The sequence below is a fragment of the Protomyctophum bolini genome, assembly GCF_963924005.1.
Source record: "Protomyctophum bolini genome assembly, chromosome: 5".
NCBI classification, from domain to species: Eukaryota; Metazoa; Chordata; class Actinopteri; order Myctophiformes; family Myctophidae; genus Protomyctophum; species Protomyctophum bolini.
In genome coordinates, this window is record NC_137866.1 from 20,454,881 (window position 1) to 20,474,463 (window position 19,583).

At 41.9% G+C, this 19,583-nt stretch overlaps 1 protein-coding gene across 2 annotated transcripts in view; it reads left to right on the top strand.

The window, feature by feature from the left end:
- The first annotated feature begins 4,596 nt into the window (after positions 1-4,596).
- Positions 4,597-19,583, top strand: part of plxnb3 (plexin B3) — a 111,460-nt gene continuing 96,473 nt past the window's right edge. For both annotated transcript variants that reach the window (XM_080763958.1, XM_080763959.1), the window contains exon 1: positions 4,597-4,762. The gene's annotated coding sequence lies outside the window, so the exon portion shown is untranslated. The remainder of the gene's footprint in view (positions 4,763-19,583) is intronic.

Below are 19,583 nucleotides of genomic sequence, written 5' to 3' on the forward strand. Positions count from 1 at the left end.
GTGTGACCCAAAAGAGAAATTAGATGTTTGCCGAGACTCAACCTAGTGAAAATAACAGATCTACAAGCTCACAACGCGTCACTTTGCGCTGCGTTGTGAGCTTGTATATCTGCTATTTTCACCACTTCCTAAAGATTTGTTTTCTCATTTATGGAATTTCTTAGATTTGCCTTTTCTTTATTCATGAAATTACTTTGGAAATTGTAATAACAAATAAAGAGATCCATCTCTTTTTCTTTCACCGTGAACCACAAATGAACCACTGCACTAAACATATAGCCTACTGAACACACGCCATACACATGCAAGATGCACACACTACAATAGACACACTATCAACACACACACATGTGTTGTCTAATGTTGTTGCATTATATTCCATGAATATATGTAAAGTTACCACATACAGTATGCACATGATTAAACTGTTGCGTGTGACATGTGAATCCCTTGACTCCTTCAAAACTGCTCTCAAGGGCTGCAATTCGAAACTGGCCTCTGTAAAAGCTGAATTTTTATCTGGATTGTACTATGTTTTTGTATGGACGTGGTGATTGGTGCCTGCACATGTGCACACATGGCATCAACGCATGGTGTTGTGTGCAGGCGCCCTACACTCTGTCTTTCTTTTTCTTTTACCCCCCTTTTCCCCTCACTGTATATGTATTTTTTCCCTTTTTGCTTCCTATATGATGAATTCCTGTTCTGTTCTTTAACTACATAGTGTCTATTTGTTTGTCTCTAAATGTTTTGATGAATAGAACAATGTGGACCCTGTTGTAAACAAGTGTAAGGCTTAATTGGGTCGTCCTCTCACAGTTAACAGTCTTTGTATTGAGTTTGTGCTTGAAATGTACTGTAATTCTGCAAACTGGTAATAAATATTTCAATCAATCAATCAATGTGTGACTGACAGATGGCGTTCTGTTGTAATAACAAGGAATGGCCAATAGGGGTCAGTAGAGATGCACCTGCTTGTGGCTGTATTGTTCTCTGAGCCAGCCACACCCTGTACTACTACAGTACCACTAGTAGTATACTAATATAGTAACTACTGTTATTATTAGTAATACAATTGGCTCAATGGTTAACTTTAAGTCCTCACTAAATAGCTGGCTGAACAACAGCGGGACCTGATTTTATAAATGTATATATATATATTTGATTATACAGAATATTTTTCATATTGCTTTTAATATACATTTCATTTTCCTTGAGTTTATTATGTCTGCTCCGTCTGTCTCTCTCTCTCTCTCTCTCTCTCTCTCTCTCTCTCTGTCTGTCTGTCTCTCTCTAGGAAGTATCACTCTCACCTGCTCCAGTTTGATGGAGAGGGAGGATGGAGCTTTGAACCACTGGATGCCTCCACTCGTCTGTCTCTACAGGTACCTGTTTGTGTACAGCCTAATTTATGCTCCGTCGCACGATGGTGTCTTTCAGCCAACTTGATTTAAGTTGGCTGGAAGAAAAGAGCTGATTTTATGAACAACAAACTTTAACACAGGAATATTACATTTATAACTCAATTTCCTCCTCCTTTACAGTATTGTAACATCTCTCTGTGTCTGTATCTCACGCACGCGCGCACACACACACACACACACACACACACACACACACATACACACACATTCAATACTTGTACTGTATTATATCCTGCAATGCATAGTGTGCAAATTACGGGAAGCACACGCTCTGCAACACTTTGTCATATTATTCCGTTTTCCATGAAAAACATATAGGCCTGTCTAATTGTCTGTATCTCTGTGTGTCTGTCTCTCTGTGTGTCTGTCTCTCTGTGTGTCTGTCTCTCTGCCTGTCTGTCTCTCTGTGTGTCTGTCTCTCTGTGTGTCTGTCGCTCTGTGTGTCTGTCTCTCTGTGTGTCTGTCTCTGCCTGTCTGTCTCTCTGTGTGTCTGTCTCTGTGTGTCTGTCTCTCTGCGTGTCTGTCTCTCTGCCTGTCTGTCTCTCTGTGTGTCTGTCTCTCTGTGTGTCTGTCTCTCTGTGTGTCTGTATCTCTGTGTGTCTGTCTCTCTGTGTGTCTGTCTCTCTGTGTGTCTATCTCTGTGTGTCTGTATCTCTGTGTGTCTGTCTCTCTGTGTGTCTGTCTCTCTGTGTGTCTGTCTCTCTGCGTGTCTGTCTCTCTGCGTGTCTGTCTCTCTGCGTGTCTGTCTCTCTGCCTGTCTGTCTCTCTGTGTGTCTGTCTCTCTGCGTGTCTGTCTCTCTGTGTGTCTGTCTCTCTGCGTGTCTGTCTCTCTGCGTGTCTGTCTCTCTGCCTGTCTGTCTCTCTGCGTGTCTGTCTCTCTGCGTGTCTGTCTCTCTGCGTGTCTGTCTCTCTGCGTGTCTGTCTCTCTGTGTGGCTGTCTCTCTGTGTGTCTGTCTCTCTGCCTGTCTGTCTCTCTGCCTGTCTGTCTCTCTGCGTGTCTGTCTCTCTGTGTGTCTGTATCTCTGTGTGTCTGTCTCTCTGTGTGTCTGTCTCTCTGTTTTTGTTATATACTGTATGCATATTCTATTAACTCATTTTCATTCCATATTTAATCAGAAGTATGAGCGCTAAATAAAATCATCAGATGAAGTGTGATGTTTACATGCCCCACGGTAAATAATCAGAAAGGTTTTCTTACATGCACAATTGACCAAATCCTGTACACTGTCACAGGCAGATCTGACAAAGATGGACCTGCCTGCATGCATTGAGCATTTGGCACCCATTACTGGTTTACTGCTGTGCTTTCTCAAGCGAGTCGTGGTCGTCTCATATCCACTATGGAGCAGTGCTGTGTGCAGTGCCTTACCCACAGGAGCATAGTAAATAGGGCAAACGTGAGCATTTAACCACATGAACTATAACATCCCTATTCCCTGTTCTGGGAACAAAGTAGTGTTCAAATGGCATGCATAACAAAATGTTGAATGCATTATAACTGGTTTATACGACAACATTTAAACTAAATTGCATTTCTTTCAGAATGGATGGATGGATTATTGATTGATTAATCAATCATTGATTGATCAATAATTGATTGATTGAGCTATTCTGAATATCTGTGGAATAAAAGGCTCATTGTTTATTTGGTGAATATGAGAATATGTTGCTGTCATTGTTTATATTTGAGTCAAAGTTGTACTATGTGATATCATTTAAACAATGCTACCGACCACTATCATGCACTGGATGTTATCCATTCCCAGGGGTCCTCGAGGACACTCCATAGTGTACAAATGGAACAAAACAGGTCCATATGATATGGTTCAATTATTTACAGTGTCGATTGTGGTCCTTGAAATTAAAATGTTGTCGAGCAGCATTGTTCTAAATCATGTTGTCACAATCCATCTTGACTAAGCTCCACTAAGGCTGTTCACCCTGTCCGGTAGATGTACCCATACCCACATCTTCGCTCTATGTTGGGTTATATTCAGCATGAGATGACCAGTAGTATAGAAGCTTTTTTGGCTGCCATAGTTTTGTTGATAGCTAATGAGGAGTCAGGAGGAGGTGCTGCAGGCATTGGAGGAAGAGATTTGTCTTGTTATACTTTGAAATACTGTAATACAACAGCTTGTTATCCTAATGGAACTCATTTGTCACGAGGGGCTGTGTTGCACAATGCAGCTTTAATACCATGCATGTTATTAGTCTTCCATAAACTGTGTTTTATTAGAGATCATGATTTTAACAAATTAAAAAGATTGAAAGAAAAAGTGGTGTGTGCGTGCGTGAGTGTGTGTTCTGTTCTACACTCACTTGATAACATAGGTTTAAAATGTCTAAGTTGATTTATTTAACAATAGGCCTACATGTGGGTCAATTTCCGAATATGGAGAGTTTTGATTTAAATAGATTTCTTTTTATTTCCAATGCATTTGTATTCAAGTTTTACAAAATGGAAAATGCGTTCGAAATTAAAAAGAAAAAAATCTTGCAATGAATGATAATTATATATTAATATCCATTTATTATTACACTTGTGACTATTATGGGCTATTTAAGGTGATGGGGTTAGTATACCGGTAGCCTAATGCAGGTGAGAGTGAACTATAGTGAAGATATGCAATGTGGCCCCCTGGAGGGTGAGAGTGAACTATAGTGAAGATATGCAATGTGGCCCCCTGAGTGTGGAAACTTAGTGACGCTCTCCAGCAACAACTTGCCTGCCCCTGACTATAAACTTATTATTATAGGGAGTATACAGTGCTGTAGGAAAATTAAGGTTTAAAAGGACTACGATCAGGAATATAGCCTGATTAAATAATACCACCAAATGAATACCAATATTTGGCAGAATCATTATATATATTTATATATATATATATATATATATATATATATATATATATATATATATATATATATATATATATATATATATTATGTAATGCGGCCAAATACATAATAAACATTTGGGGGGTCCTTGACCTTGAAATGAAAATGTTTGTGAAACAGAACCACTGACCTAACCTGTACTCCGTTTTCCTTTCCTCCCTCTCTCTCTCTCTCTCTCTCTCTCTCTCTCTCTCTCTCTCTCTCTCTCTCTCTCCGCCCCACGTGTTTACCGGCGGAGGGAGGATCCGCCCAGTCTCTCCAGCCTGCAGGCGGAGGCTGGTGCTACTGTGCTGCCTGACTGTCGCTTCAATGTGAAATGAATTAAAGATACTGAAGCTTGGACACATTTGAAGAAGAGAAACCTGCTGCTGGGAGCCTGGGAACCCACGGAGACCAAACAGATACACACAAGCAAATAGACTGACACATAGAGAGAGGTAAGAATTGTCTTTGTTAGTTTGTATCTAAAACACCTCGTGTTTTCATGGTAAAAACATTTGACAGCAGGCTTTGACTGGTCGTGTTGCGCTTTGAAACACTCAGAAACACGGGAAATCCTCCCAAGTACAGTGTCTATGGTTCAGTTCAGTCAGTTTTTTTCGTGTAGTTGGTTGTGTGTGTGAGCGACCTGCTGTTGTTGTAAGTGACGTGTGTTTTAATATGTGAACACACCAACTAAGGAGTTGTGTTGTTGGCGTAGTTTTAATTTTAGGAACAAGTTTTGTTCATTCTGTTCTGCCCTGGCACGGCTCGGCACTTGCTGCAGCCGCATACTAAATAGTTGACATTCCAACACGCACGCACGAGCGGTGCTAGAGGTGTTCGTTCTTTTGAGTTTGTATTAGATTGTATTTCAAGATAGATACTAGATAGATAGATAGATATTACACTTCTGTTCTGTAGAGTACTATAGAGTTCCCTAGCACTACAGCTACAGTAGTGGGTTAACTAAGGTTCATTATAGAGTTCAGTAGAAAAACAACTAGAACTGGCGTTCATTCAATAGCTTTAATTGGAGATCCAGAATAAGTAATAATTCAGTAGAATGTATTATAGTGTAGTAGAATTCAGTCTTTCTCTTGTGTTGTGTTGTTAGGCTACAGTTCACTGGAGTTCAATAGAACCAATTAGACTAGTAAAGTAGAGCTATATATTTGCTGATGTCTACATTACATAATTATTGTAACTACTGTACATATATAGTACAGATATATTAATTAATGTGCATGTTTTAAAAGTCAGAGGTTATGATTAGGTTTAGGTTTATTCATAGTTCATACCATGTTACTAGTCATTTCTGTAACCCAGTGTAGCCTACTGTCTGCTGTGGTGTATGTTTTGGGGCCCTGCTAGCTTGTTTAAAATAAAAGTAGGCTTTTTAGTAGGGTTAGTGTTTATTATTTATCACACACACACACACACACACACACACACACACACACACACACACACACACACACACACACACACACACACACACACACACAGAATAGATGAGGGATGGATGACAGTTTTGACTTGTGGGTCAAACAGACCAACGGCAAGCAGTGGATTAGGTCTTTAGTACAGATTACAGTTTCTTGTTAATAATCTCTAATCCACCCTCCCCCTTAACAGTAACACACATTATAGTTTGGGGTGGTATGAATGTCAGTATATAGGCCTACTCTGTGGTATTAATGACAGTATATAGGCCTACTCTGTGGTATTAATGACAGTATATAGACCTACTCTGTGGTATGAATGACAGTATATAGGACTACCCGGTGGTATTAATGACAGTATATAGGCCTACTCTGTGGTATGAATGACAGTATATAGGCCTACTCTGTGGTGTGAATGACAGTATATAGGCCTACCCGGTGGTATGAATGACAGTATATAGGCCTACTCTGTGGTATTAATGACAGTATATAGGCCTACTCTGTGGTATTAATGACAGTATATAGGCCTACTCTGTGGTATGAATGACAGTATATAGGACTACCCGGTGGTATTAATGACAGTATATAGGCCTACTCTGTGGTATGAATGACAGTATATAGGCCTACTCTGTGGTGTGAATGACAGTATATAGGCCTACTCTGTGGTATGAATGACAGTATATAGGACTACCCGGTGGTATTAATGACAGTATATAGGCCTACCCGGTGGTATTAATGACAGTATATAGGCCTACCCGGTGGTATTAATGACAGTATATAGGCCTACTCTGTGGTATGAATGACAGTATATAGGCCTACTCTGTGGTATGAATGACAGTATATAGGCCTACTCTGTGGTATGAATGACAGTATATAGGCCTACTCTGTGGTATTAATGACAGTATCTAGGCCTACCCGGTGGTATTAATGACAGTATATAGGCCTACTCTGTGGTATTAATGACAGTATGTAGGCCTACCCTGTGGTATTAATGACAGTATCTAGGCCTATTCTGTGGTATTAATGACAGTATATAGGCCTACCCGGTGGTATTAATGACAGTATATAGGCCTACCCGGTGGTATTAATGACAGTATATAGGCCTACTCGTGCCACAGAGTAGTAGCAGAGTAGTAATGAGATTTCTCTCCAGCATTTCCACTGTGGCAGTGATCCCTTGGGCATCTCTAGTCTGGGCTGGTTGTATATTCTGTTCAGGCTTTGTGACGGATCAGTGGGCACTGTTGGCCAGAACTGTTTTACGTGACTTGGGGCGGGCAGGACCCGCTTTAGTGGTCTCCATGCGAGAGCGTAAACATGGAGCAGGATAGTTAATTGAAAATGCAGAGCGGGACACCTCCCAAGCAACTCAAAGATGAAAGAGAGAAGTGCTTGTTACTTGAAGGGGTGTGACTCATGTCCAGACAAATTTCCGTACCACAACATATTAGTTTACTGTGATATAAAATTACGTAACCATTTAGGGCAAGATTAAGTGCTACTGGCTGCGCACTGAACATGTCAAACATGGGCAATTGCTATTTTGCTGTTGTGTGTATTTAGTTTGTCTTTGAATGCCTGGGTCATAATCTGTCTGTTATAGAAGATTTTGGCCCTATCATCCTCTCGCTCGCACGCGCGCGCGCACACGCACACGCACACGCACACGCACACACTGTAAAATAAGTGTATATTATTCAGTGTTTAGGATCATCAGTAGGAACAAATCCCAAATGACCAAAATCTAAATATCCAATCCAATAATGGCAAAGGATGTCATCTCTAGGGAGTCTTGAGCTTTCATGTTAGCATTCCAACAGACAGACAGACAGACAAACAATCATGTCATTAAGTCTGAGTTATTCTTGTGCGAGCATGCGTGCGTGCGAGTGTGTGTGTGTGTGTGTGTGACTGTTGAACTTTTTATTTATCTGTCCTGATGCAATGAGTTGAACTGAATGGTAACTCATGGCTGTGTGTGTGGGTGTGTGTGTGTCTCTCTCTTTCACATTTTAACAGTTTATTTATTAAGTTTTGGGACATTGCATTTACTTAGATGAATTCTATCAGGCGGGAACCCCTTTTGGTGTTAGCATTATGTTATGCTTTAGCTATTGAAAAATAGCAGATCTACAAGCTTGTAGGTCTGCTATTTTTGAAAAATCATAGCTTTTTCAGGAAACTGTCAGGATGTAGAAGACATTTTTAGAATGTGATCTCAGGTCAAAATGGTTTAACCCCTAAACGGCCATCACTATCATTCGCGTGAGCTGCTCACCTCAAGCACAATCGGCGTTGCCGTCGCTAAGAGAGGAGATTGGGTGGGGGGTGCTCTCTCTCTCTCTCTCTCTCTCTCTCTCTCTCTCTCTCTCTCACATTTGCCCAGAGCAAACACTACACAACACACAGAGACAATCCGTGTGTGTGTGTGTGTGTGTGTGTGTGTGAGAGACACAGAGAGAGATATGCACAAACACCATATGTTAAGAGTGACAGAAAGTGTTTGTGTCTGTCAGTGAGTGTGTGTGTGTGTGTGTGTGTGTGTGTGTGACTGTGTGTGAGAGAGAGAGAGAGAGAGACGCACGAACATTAGTGTTGCAGACGAACAAAACGCTTGTAAAACTCTGCCTACTGCAGGGGTGTGTTCAACTCGCAAATTATTACCATATTCTCAATTCTCTGCAAAACAGGTTAGAGAGGAGTAGCGTGAAAATGCTTTTGTTTTTGTTGCTCAACTGCCTTCCAGTTTGTACTGCAGGTTCCTGCAGGCTAGGATAGGTATATAGACCACCTTTATTGGTCCCTCGAGGGGAATTCAGCTGCCACCTCCTGGCATGGAGTTGCAGTATCTCTCTTCTCACGCAGGTTCACGACAGTGACGTCAGTCGATCGCCTGTGCAGTGTGTGACAGCGTGCACACTACCACACTACTTTTACCACCTTTACAGCCAATGTCTGAACCGAGTGATCGCCCGGTGCCACACTCAGCCCAGCTGTTACAGAAAGATGTAATTGGTTCACATATTGCTAGTGTCTCCCTCTAAGATTTCCTACTGTCACTGTCACTCTGTTTTACACTGTCTCCCTCTCAGCTCTTCTAGTGTCTCTCTCCTACACTGTCTCCCTCTCAGCTCTTCTAGTGTCTCTCTCTCCTACACTGTCTCCCTCTCAGCTCTTCTAGTGTCTCTCTCTCCTACACTGTCTCCCTCTCAGCTCTTCTAGTGTCTCTCTCTCCTACACTGTCTCCCTCTCAGCTCTTCTAGTGTCTCTCTCTCCTACACTGTCTCCCTCTCAGCTCTTCTAGTGTCTCTCTCTCCTACACTGTCTCCCTCTCAGCTCTTCTAGTGTCTCTCTCTCCTACACTGTCTCCCTCTCAGCTCTTCTAGTGTCTCTCTCTCCTACACTGTCTGCCTCTCAGCTCTTCTAGTGTCTCTCTCTCCTACACTGTCTGCCTCTCAGCTCTTCTAGTGTCTCTCTCTCCTACACTGTCTCCCTCTCAGCTCTTCTAGGGCCTGATTCATTAAAAAGAAATACGCCACCGTTGCACTGTGGCGGAAACAGATATCGTATTTATCCGTCCGATCAAGCTACGTTGAGATGACGTGTTATTCAGAGAAGCTGGTGTAATCACTTCATTTATGCGGATCGCTGAGTGTATCCTTTCCGCATTTTCCCCAAGCGATTCGCCTGTTGTCGCCTGGTTAGTTGGAACATCCACGCCCATTCTACACCATATAAGGCAACAGGAAATCTCGAAATACGTCATCATAGATCAGAGGATTCCCAAACTTTAAATTCTATACAACAGCGCGATGAGCTTGTAGAGTAGTTAATTTTGACAGGAGGTTCTCTGCACGGACAGATCTTCAAGCAAACAGCGCGAGTTATATGTATAAAAATAATTATAAACGAAACTTGCCAACTTGGCACGCATTGCTTCACTCGATCCTTAAATGTCAGAGTTAACTGATATGTTACAGTTACTTTCACATAATGAGAAAGAAGTTAATTTGTACTGTTCACCACACGACCAAATGCTATATACAACTCGGCAATGATACTGATGAATGCACTGCAGGGTTATAAAAAAAGAAAGAACACTCGCCTGCAGAAGTAAAATAGATATCCGATGTATCAGATGTAAATTCATTTCATGATGTCGTCATATTAAAATGATTCGCGGGACACGGCAAACTTGATTCATCTCATGATGAGATCAATGTAGTAGCTAGCCTACAGCATATAGCCTACACAGCTACAACGTTGCCCATATTATAATTAATTAAGGTGAGCTGGCTTAAAACTGACTGTCCAAATTGCACGCGCTGATGCCATAATGTGGATTTATATCCCTCGTCGTGACTGCTGTCTGTCTGTCAGACCGGCATGTCTGTGAACCATAGAATGCCATAGATAGACCATATAACAGTCGGGCCGGGCCGTGTTCTGTCCTTGCCGGGCTCACCGCGCCGTTATATTAATTTTCCAATGTAAATTTCACCCAGATTGGACTCTGTTCAGCGGCCGCATGCTGCTGTCCGCCCCACACACACACACACACACACACACACACACACACACACACACACACACCGACAGTCAGGGAACTGACTCACTAAATAACACTAACACACACTAAACAATGTTGGATTCGTACAGTGCAGAATGCAGATAAGTGTAGGCCTATGTTCTTATTATAATTGTGAGTTTGTTTTTTAACATGCAGCGTGAGTCCACGGGAGCCGATCTACAAGCTCACAACACGTTGCACTGCAAGTAGCCTAGAGAAGGCTGTCAAGTGAGCAGCGCAATCGCGCATGCTATAGAAATATCCTAATAAATAAATAAAAATGTGTCGCTTGCAGGGGCAGTTTCCTTATGGGACTTGCCTCTAGAATGCATGCATAGGCATACAAGTGCAAGTTTTATATATCATTTTTTTATGTGCTGAACAATGTTATAGGGTCGGGACACATGCCTACATATTTTATCTGTGATTTGGGAACTATTTATTGATTCAGCATGAAGACTAAAGCCTTCTGAATATATCCGTAAATTCGTCCGCCACCTAAAGAGGTCCCGTGGGATTTTACGGAGTTTCCGACCAACCTACGTGAGCGTCAAGTTCACGGCCATTTCCATGAATTCCAAATTAATGTGGGAAATCCACGTAAATGCCTTTCCGCTAGCTTCACGTCATTATATCAGCGTAAACGCGTTGAAGAATCAGGCCCCTAGTGTCTCTCTCTCCTACACTGTCTCCCTCTCAGCTCTTCTAGTGTCTCTCTCTCCTACACTGTCTCCCTCTCAGCTCTTCTAGTGTCTCTCTCTCCTACACTGTCTGCCTCTCAGCTCTTCTAGTGTCTCTCTCTCCTACACTGTCTCCCTCTCAGCTCTTCTAGTGTCTCTCTCTCCTACACTGTCTCCCTCTCAGCTCTTCTAGTGTCTCTCTCTCCTACACTGTCTCCCTCTCAGCTCTTCTAGTGTCTCTCTCTCCTACACTGTCTCCCTCTCAGCTCTTCTAGTGTCTCTCTCTCTCCTACCCTGTCTGCCTCTCAGCTTTCGTAGTGTCTGTCTCTCTCCTACACTGGATCCCTCTCTGTCTCTCTCTCTCTCCGACATTGTCTTCCTGTCAGCTGTCCTACTGTCTGTGTCTCCCACGCTGTCTTCTTCTCAGCCGTCCTGTTGTATGTCTCCTATAAACTGTCTCCCTCTCAGCTGTCTTGCCGTCTGTCTCTGCTACACTGACTGTCTCCTTTCCTGGCAATTTAACAGGAAGTCCAATAATGAGCTATGCAAATGAGAAGCATCCTTCTGTGTGTTTGGCATTCATACCCTGACATACAGGTCAGACCTGTTCTCTGTGCGGTGTGTTTGTGTGTGCTTGTGCATGAGTTGAAGTGGTCTGTGCGTTGGCAGTTGTTGATGAAAGTGTTGGTGAACAGGAAGGTGTTAGTCGTGTTGTACACACTGAATCACTATTAATCTGTTCAGTGTGTAAGTGTCCGTGTCCATTAGCAGTCTGTTTCACTAATACAATCTGTCTGACCATCTGTTTCACTCAACTTCTACCGTCTTAACGCGTGTGCGCGCGCGTGTGTGCGCGTGTGTGCGTGTGTGCGTGTGTGTGTGTGTGCGTGTGTGTGTGTGTGTGTGTGTACATGACATGTGTGTGCACGTGCACGCATGTGTCAGGCCAGATGCCAGTCTGACAGTGTGTGTTAGTACCAGGCAGCATCACCATGGTTATGGGACATGCTCCAGGTGTGGAGCTGGAGAGCCGTCAACCCCCTAGTCAAACAAGATAAGATAAGATAAGATTACATTGGATTAGATCAGTGGGTCCCAAACGTTTTAGCCTGTGACCCGAAAGAGACATTTTATGTCTCCACCGGCCGGGACCCAAACTAGTGAAAATAGCAGATCTACAAGTACAAGCTCAAAACGCGTGAGCTTGGGTCACGGTGGCACAGTTGGTAGTGCTGTCACCTCACAGCTAGAAGGTCCTGGGTTCGATTCCCGCTCGGGTCTGGATCAGCGACAGGTCTGGATCAGCGACAGGTCTGGATCAGCGACAGGTCTGCTCATGAGGGGCGTGGCAACGCAAGTGTAACGCCTGGGATTCGGGTCTCCCGTGTGAAAGTCCAATATCTTAACCACTAGACCAAAGGGACATCCCTATGGACCGGGGGAGATACTAGAGGCCATCGAGCCATTGCTATACAAGCTTAAAAGAAAGCGCCCAGGTAAATACGCTTGCGTTGTCGCCCCTCAACTTCACGCAGGTCTCATTGAAAATGAATTACTTGACACCTTAATCGCTGCTCATCTGAAAGGACCTTTAGACTGGTCTCAGGTCATCTGCAGGGACCTTTAGACTGGTCCCAGGTCAGTCCAGTGCTCAGTGTAACATCTGAAAGGACCTTTTAGACTGGTCCCAGGTCAGTCCAGTGCTCAGTGTAACATCTGATGGACCTTTTAGACTGGTCCCAGGTCAGTCCAGTGCTCAGTGTAACATCTGAAAGGACCTTTTAGACTGGTCCCAGGTCAGTCCAGTGCTCAGTGTAACATCTGAAAGGACCTTTAGACTGGTCCCAGGTCAGTCCAGTGTTCAGTGTAACAGAAACCATTTTTACTGTATCGCAATGAACAGAACTGACGAGTCTGCTATAGGGCTTGGCGTTATGGACAAAATCATATATGAAAAGAAAACAAAAACTTTGTAAAAAATATCATATTGAATTGCAATGTACTTAATACCTCATTCATTATCCATATTGTGATGATATTGTTTGTAATGTGACAATTTGAATAGCACCCCCCCCCCCCAAAATAGCAAAGACAACCGATTTACAAGCTCATAACGGCATGCGATTTCATGCAGCCCGAGCTTGTAGATCAGGGGTGCCCACACTTTTTTGACTTGTGAGCTACTTTCAAAATGATCTACCCACCAAAAAACTGTATTATCCCATTGCTGATTTTTTTTTAATGTACCTATAGTGCACTTGAGGGATAGAGGGGAGGAACTGGTAGGGTATAAAAATATATAGCTATATAATGCTACTGACATCTGCGCAACACACTTGAAAACAAAGACTTGCATTGTGGGTTTGAGCTGACACGCACTTTTTGATGTCAATCAATCGAGTCAAAAATACATTTTTATACTTAAATTATATATTTTAGGGGCATGTCATGTCATTCTACCTGCACAGCCTTTGTGATCTACTGGTAGATCACGATCTACCTTTTGGGCACCCCTGTTGTAGATCAACTATTTTAACTATTTTGAAAGATATTGAAAGTTTAAGATATGGCTTATGTGATTAAAACTAGGAATAGTAAACTTATGCCATATCACAATAGTACGATATCTAAAACCCATATCTCATACCATACGATATATGATGATACAGTAGGCTATATCATGATATCGATATAACATTGTTATTGCCCAGCCCTATAGTCTGCTACTGTTGGCAGATATGACATTCAGTCTATATTTGAGACATACTAAATCATAGCTGGATTGCTAGCCTCTCTTAAACTAGGTTAGATTATAAAGTTCTAATCCAGAACGATGATGTCATCTGACTTTATATCCTGTAATCTTTACTACCCTCCCCCCCCCTCTCTCTCTCTGACCATTTAGAATATGTAACTGCTGTGTGTGTGTGTGCGTGCGTGTGCGCGAGATCTGATTCATCTGCTGCTGAAAAAGATCAAAGAGTTATTGGTTGAATTCCTCAGGGGTTCCGTTAGCTAGCGGGCAGCCGAGGACAGGCAGCAGGATGCACTGCAGGGGGGAGGGGGGCTTTTGTGTTTATGTTCATCTCGGGATGTTAACAATGGACATCTGAGAGTGTTGTTTGCAGTGTGTATAGATGTGCACCGATGTGTGTCCGTGTTAAACTTTATATTCCGTGTTTTCACAAAACTGTTTTACGTAATTCTTTTAGAAAGTTAAATTAAAGTAATAGTTCTTTGCTGAGGTGCGTCGGTTGGTGTCATGCTGCGAGTATGCATTATGCAAACCATTTCAAAGATTTCATACAAGAGAGCTACGTATATCTCTCTAGGCCTGCACAATTCTTGCTAAAATGTGAATCACATTTTTTTTTATCCCTGGGAAGTCAAGTCATGGTTCTCTCACTCGATTCTAATAGGCATGCAAATTAAAACAAAAACATTTGTTTTACTGTGATAATTAAAAATAATGACTCGTTGAAACTGGAAGGTACTGGAAGGTGTTCCCGTCACACGTGACGGGAACACAACAGAGTTTATAGCATAAAGGATTTCGGCTGCTGTGTTCCTTTTGGTTTTGGTGTTTGGTTATGCTTTAGCTATTGAAAAATAGCAGATCTACAAGCTCATAGCGCGCCACCAAGTGGCACGCTACGAGCTTGTAGGTCTGCTATGTTTGAAAAATCGACTGACATAGAAACATAGCTTTTTCAGAAAACTGTCAGGATGTACAGTAGAAGACATTTTTAGAATCTGATCTCAGGTCAAAATGGGTTAAGTCAAGTAAGTGGTCAAATGGGTGGGCCGCGTGCATTTGCAAAGAATGATTCTTTTGTGTTCTGGATTGGATCAATGTAAATACCATTACGTTCCTAGATCGGTATTATAATGAAAACTCATTTTTACAAAGTTATAAAGACATTTGAATTTATTCATATATTCTTTTTAATTAAAAGGATACTAAACCCTTGCAAAAAAATATATGTTAATGACATTTAGAAGATTTAGAACACTTTCCTGGGGGTCTTTATGTGTGTAATATGTAGTTTTAGATATTTTAGATATTAGCAGTGAGCCCAGTGTCTCTGATGTCATTGATACAGGTCTCACTACCTTCCTGGACTTCATCAAGGAAGCTCTGAGAAGGAAGGGAAGTGGTCACGTGACTGGGCTGCGCCATGACACTTTCATGGACACTTTCATGGGAGCCAAACTCACACCGGAAGTGCAATGAATACATGGCAGTGAATGGAGCTGGCTGGACCAGCTCATAACAAACATTATTCATGAACAATTGAGACATTTTGTAAAGTAATCACTTCTGGAAGATAACAGAAGACATATCACAGGTTGTTTTCTAATCACTTACTTTTCGATGTGCACAGTTTATAATTTTATCTGAAGATCTAAACAGCAGCAGGTATCGTTTCTGGCTCCGAAGTATCGTGAGATTTGGCTGCCAGACAGGAAACGGTATGGGAAGTCTCGCGACACTTGGTGCGTTCAGAAATGTACTTTGGGCTCTTTAGATACCATACCTCTATAAAAATTACACAGTGTACACATCGAATAACAACACAGCAGACAATAATGTGTTACATGTCTTCTGTTATTTTCCAGAAGTGATTACTTTATAAAAGGTCTCAATTGTTCATAAATAATGTTTGTTCATGAGCTGGTCACTGAGCTCTCATTGACTCCAGTGCATTCTGCCAAACTTCCGGGTAGTTTGGCTCCCATGAAAGTGTCCATGAAAGTGTCATGGCGCAGCACAGTCACGTGACCACTTCACTTCCTTCTCAGAGCTTCCTTGGACTTCATGTTGTCTCAGTAAGACAGCCCTCCCCATATCCACAAGGAGGAGCAGTGCAACAAAGCATTATGGGAATTGTAGTCCAGGAAGGCAGTGAGCCCAGTGTCGATGACATCAGAGACACTGGGCTCACTGCTAAAATATTTTGCAAAAAGGGTGAAGTGTCCCGTTTATGTTACATTATTGTTACAATTAGTTTGGGGCCCAATTGTAAAGTCCTACCCGACCCCTAGTCCGACCCCACAGGTTGAGAACCACTGCTGTGGATCTATTACAAATCGGGATTTGTTTTGAAACCATTTAGACCTGAGGCCGATTCTAAAAACACTGTTTAAAACCTAACCTATGGTTTCTGAAAGTTTGGTCAGTTTGCACCAGGTCTAAATGGGTTAAAAACATAAATCATGCAGTCCATTCCATTCCTCCTTCATGTTTGTTTCGTTCAGACTAAATGGTGCTAGACTGCCAGGCAGGGTTAAATGTCAAGTTGATTTCGCTGCTGGTTCAAGGTCAAAGGTGAAGTTAGACATATGATTTCACAGCTAGGTGGGGTCACTCAGACTAAGTTGGAGTTATTTTCGTATTTCTAATACAGTATGGTTGATGTCTGGTCTCTTAAAAACTATTTTATTCAGGGTGTAAAACCAGGAAGTGTTTTTGTTTCCAACATTTTCCTATAGATTTCTTTTATGCTTATTTATGCACTCAGTACATGGCGGTTGCTCTGACAGGAGCGCTGAAAATGTACTTTTCAGATGAAAGTAAAACTTTCATCTGATCCCTACAGGTCGAGAGGGAGAGTGAGAGAGTCGCAGTTTCTTGAAGTCTAGTGTGAAGCTTTTCCACAAGTCCAGAGTCAATGCAGCCATCTGCCAAGCACTCCATGCTTCTGTCTGCTGACAAGCTTTATGGAGATGCTGATTTCCTTTTCCAGCAGGACTTGGCACGTCTGCCCACAGTGCCAAAACTACAGTGGTAACTGTTGTGCTGACTATGGTATTACTGTGCTTAATTGGCCAGTCAACTCACTTGACTTGAACCCCATAGAGTAGCTGTGGGGTATTTCCAAGAGGAAGAACTCTCAAATGACAAAACTACTAGTCTAGTTGGTGTTATAATTGACAGAAACCTCACTTTGAACAGCCATAACTGACTTTGACACAGTCATTCATGTTTTTATTCATGCTTTTTTTTAATGTATTATTGCAACTTCCTTTTCTCCTTCTCCAGGAAAACTCTAGTCTCTATAGTCTCCTCTAAAATGTGCCTAATCAAAAAACTCAGAAGGCATGATTTTAGGTTTCGGTACCTGAAAGCACATTACGCCTACTGTATATCCTTTCATATTTGCACTGGCGGCTGTTCATTTCAGAGCTCAATTTAAAATGTTCCAGAAATGGTTTGGCTCCAATCTGCAGTATACAGTATGGTATTTCTAACATTTTAACTCCCCCCTGTGAAGTCACAGGCCCTGAGGTCCTCAATGCTGCCGGACAGAAAAACCCACCATAACCCCATTACAAACATTCTACAAACATTCTACACACGCCTTCTAAATCAGTAGTTCTCTTCACATTAATTTAAATTTTGAAATGTCTCCTGACCGTTTTCTGAAGAACCTATGTTTCTATGTCAGTCGTTCTCAAACATTTTCATATCAAGGACCCCCGTCCCCCAGGGACCAGGGACCCCCCCAGAAGCAAAGATAAGAATAGACTTTCAAAGATTTGTGCAACATTTTCACGATTTTTCCGAAATAGCAGATCTACTATGTGCTATTTTTCAATAGCTAAAAGTACAACATAATGTAACACCAAGAGGGGCTCCCGTCCTGAATGGGATAAATAATATAAACAATTCCAATCACAACACATGACATCTTTCATAATATTGTTGAACCAGGTGTGTAAAATGATCTTGAAATTGCCCAATAGACAGTGCTATAATTTCCAACACACTTGCATGCACACACTTGCACACTTTACCCTAACAGTAAAGGTACAACAAATATAATAAATATTCAGCAATACAGTAGGTGGTACAGAGGAAGTATAGTATGATTGATAGAATGAATGAGCAGCGATGAAGATGTATTGGTGTCATATACAGTATATAGATACAGATGGATGAAAAATTCATGTTCAAAAGTAAACATCAACCATCAAGCCACCAGAACAGCTTCAATGCATAGATTGTCTCAAAAATGTAGTGCTTTTGCTTAAGTGACAGTCTTCCCTCGCCAAATTTAACTCACAGAATTGCCCGCCGAGTCGACAAATCTCATCATGTCCATTATACATTTTTTATGTGACAATTGTGTCACAAAGAACTGTACCTATGCATCATGCAAGTGATGGGAATACCTCGATTATTTATTGTTTCAGCTATTTGATTGTCCTATCAATTATCTGTTCATTTAATCAAATGATGGAGAAGTGCTTTTTTAAACTATTTTGTATTTCTTTTTACATATATACAATGAATGAATGGACACAAATACATGTCTAATTGGAGTTTTATTTATTTATTTAATTCATTATGAAGATTAACTGGTCAGCCAATTCAGCCATGTTGGACTTCACGGCCCATTAATGATACGTAGATAGTGTGTGTGTGTGTGTGTGTGTGTGTGTGTGTGTGTGTGATATTCAATTGAACATTATCAGTAATGACTACTAAGTAGCCTACTCAAGCCTAGAAATAATTACTAGCATACTAATCGCAGCAAAATAAATCCCCATATGTTTAATAATGGACTGTCCCTCCCCATGCACGCGAGGCTGAAGTGACAAACAACTGGAAGAAATGTGGTTTCTCCAACTAAACAATGAGAGAGAGAGAGAGAGAGAGAGAGAGAGAGAGAGAGAGAGAGATATTTACAGTGCTTGTCAGTGTTTCATTAGCTACCAATTAGTACTATGGATGGATCGGATGTATACTGTATTAAGAATGAAGGGCAAGAAGTGCAATGAGATGGAGGTGATGCTAGAGCTAGAGTTGCTTTTCCTGCCACTGTCCTGTGTTGTTCAGGCTCAGGTTGGTGGTTATGATAAAGCTATAGCAAGCCTACACCCACTATAATGTTGAATCCAGATCATATATGTATGTATATATATATATCAGTGGTTTTCAACTCTTTTCATATCAAGGCCTATTATTTATTTGGCATTTGAGCCACGGACCACCATGTGATGAGATTTAGCATTGCAGACCCAAAACGTATGAATATTTAGTTTGTCGTTTGATAAGATGTTGTCCACAATTCCATACTGTGTTGATGTTAGTACCATAGGAGAGACGACATGCAAATTATTTTATATATTTTTTATGGAGGTACAGACAGTAGTCTGACAGGAACTGGGAAGAGAGATGGGGGGAAGACATGCAGTAAAGGCCGTCGGGATCGGGAGTCGAACCGGCGGCACACTGCCAGACTGGATTACCAGCCAAGGTGCCTGGACCGCTGAGCCACGGCCCAGGCCATAGTGTCCTTTTATACTTCATCATACACCGGTGGGTCTGCTCAGAATGTCAGCTCCAAATGCTTCTCGTGAGCTGAGCTGTCTTAGTATATCTGTTACTACTGGTGCTGCACAACACCGACGTATGACGGCGCAGAAATTAGGCATAAGTAGGCTAGTGTGTGTGTGTGACCTGACTGTCTGCTCTTAAGAAAGGACACACACACACACACACACACACACACACACACACACACACACACACACACACACACACACACACACACACTAACTAGTCTGTTTAGCCTAC